The sequence below is a fragment of the Dysidea avara genome, chromosome 10 (assembly GCF_963678975.1).
Source record: "Dysidea avara chromosome 10, odDysAvar1.4, whole genome shotgun sequence".
In the NCBI taxonomy this organism is placed as follows: domain Eukaryota; kingdom Metazoa; phylum Porifera; class Demospongiae; order Dictyoceratida; family Dysideidae; genus Dysidea; species Dysidea avara.
The window spans coordinates 3,686,848-3,689,039 of NC_089281.1; the positions used below are offsets into that span (position 1 = coordinate 3,686,848).

Sequence of the window (2,192 nt, forward strand, 5' to 3'; positions counted from 1 at the left end):
TTGATGGGCACAGTCCAGCCTGCATGTTTTACTTTTCCTAGCAGTTGTCCAGCACATGCAAGCACTGCACATGCTGCACCAGTAATGAAATGAATGTCAGCACATAAGGTTTGGTACATTGTAACTCAAGTCCAACATCATATCTTTAACGTCCAGCCTTAAATGGTAATGTAGTTAGTTTCACTGACTCTCACATTATCCCATGCACCCAGATGTAACACAACACGTGGTTAGCTACATAATGTCACCTCTCCCGGTGTAATACAGTTATTAGTGCAAACATATAGTGTTTGGAATCAGGTATGCTGTGTTACACATATAGCTAAGTATGCTCCAATACATGAGTTACAAAGGTACAGCTCCATTTGATGAGCAGCAAGACCCAGAAAAGTTGTATCCATTTTCATCTTGCCTGGCTATAACCACATGTCTTCCTAAACACCGTTCATGGTACCCACATGAACAACTATTGCACCTGACCTATGGAATCCATACATTAATTTGTATGCATAACTAGACCTCACCATGTCAGTTGTATCATCATCCAAACTAATCATCCCACAAGATTGACAATAGTCATCCATGCAATGATTCTAAATAAACAAACATTATAATGCATGTGACACATCATAACTCATCGGTATATACAACAGATGATGAAAAGAAATTTGCTGGTTCACCAAAAAATCCAACTATTCATCAAGAAGGTTATTTAAGCTAATATAGATACATTTTACCACAACATGAACAAACACGTACATGTTTACTTAATGATACAAATGACACAATGTGATGATGTATATCGAACTGATTGCTGAAGCAATTAATAGGTGCATAATTATAATAATTTTTGAGGGAAGCCATTACATGGTGCTAGCTACCACAAATCTACACCTTCCGCTGTCAGCAAAGATACAAAAAGGAGGACTCAAGTAGGTCCATGGTGTTCTCATTATACGTACTGCAGTATGCCAAATTAAGGTACCAAGCAATGTTGAACAGTGAAGAACTCAAGCCCGTAGCAGGGGGTCTGTTCCAGGTAGTTGTAAAGCTGAGTACCGTGTGCAAATTACACACATGGTCTTACTAGGGGGTCTGGAGGCATGCCCCTACAGATTCCTTTTGAGATCACGTACTGACTGCTCTATTAGAACAAATGACTGTTCTATTAGAGTGTCGTAATCCTTTTGCAAACTAATATATCAGAAAATTGATAGGTGGGCTCCATAAATTGATAGGTCGATGGGGACTTGGTCTCTTGCAAAAATATCAGCTAAAATCCAGCCAGCCTTCACAACTTGGCATTATTACAAACTTGGGAACTGGACTACTTGTTCAGTACAGAATATTGGTATCACCCATCTCCACAACGTATGACTAGTGGCTATAAATTTTTGTGATGCTTGAGAATATGATAGCATACATAATTCACTATACTTCCATATCTCTGCAAGTATTTTCTTGTAGTCTACATGTCCATTTTCAGTTGAATGCACACGCTCTACTATATATGTCATAAAATTTCCGCAACTGTTGCAACTAAATGATGGTCATTCTCATTCTGTAATTACAAAATTTTGTGAAGGGCAGGCACAAAGTTTCTTACCCTTTGTTTGTTCCAACTTCAGCTCTGGGTAGTTTAACAAAACAAACTTCTTGGTTGTAGTAATGAAAGTCAGGGCTAATTAGAGCATCACTTCTTTCCACTCCATTCAAAACGGTCTGATATCAAACATGATCTTCTGCACCTTCTCCTCCGTTACTGTTTTGTTTTGCTTTTTGGAGGTGTGATTGGGACCAAGATATTTTCCTCTACAGAACCTTTCGAATAGCCGGCTCTCTGTGACCCTCTTTTGACGTACCTCACAAACTCATAGTGAAATTCACACCTCGCATACACTGCCACGAGGAAATCTCGTGATCCAACACTTGGAACGACAGTAGGTCAGCAACCGATACAACAGGCTGTATGTGTCCAGGGGCGGATCCAGGCTTTTAAAAAGGGGGGTTCCACTTTGAAATTGCAACTCTGGCCTAGCTGTATAAGTTGAAGACCAAAAAAAAAAAGTCATCACCTGCTGACAATAGCTGCCACCTCACCAACTATATTTCCTTCCTTATTTATAACTAGATATATAGCTTGCTACACTGCTCCTCAAAAGACCACTGTGACTGCTCTATTAGAGTATCTC

At 39.6% G+C, this 2,192-nt stretch overlaps 1 long non-coding RNA gene across 1 annotated transcript; it reads right to left on the reverse strand.

Moving 5' to 3' along the window:
• Positions 1-251: 251 nt before the first annotated feature.
• On the reverse strand, positions 252-1,985 carry LOC136269347 (uncharacterized). The gene is made up of 3 exons (XR_010707294.1): positions 1,607-1,985; positions 525-593; positions 252-480 (listed from the first exon to the last, which is right to left on the reverse strand). It is a non-coding gene; the product is annotated as an uncharacterized lncRNA (long non-coding RNA).
• Between the last annotated feature and the right edge of the window lie 207 nt (positions 1,986-2,192).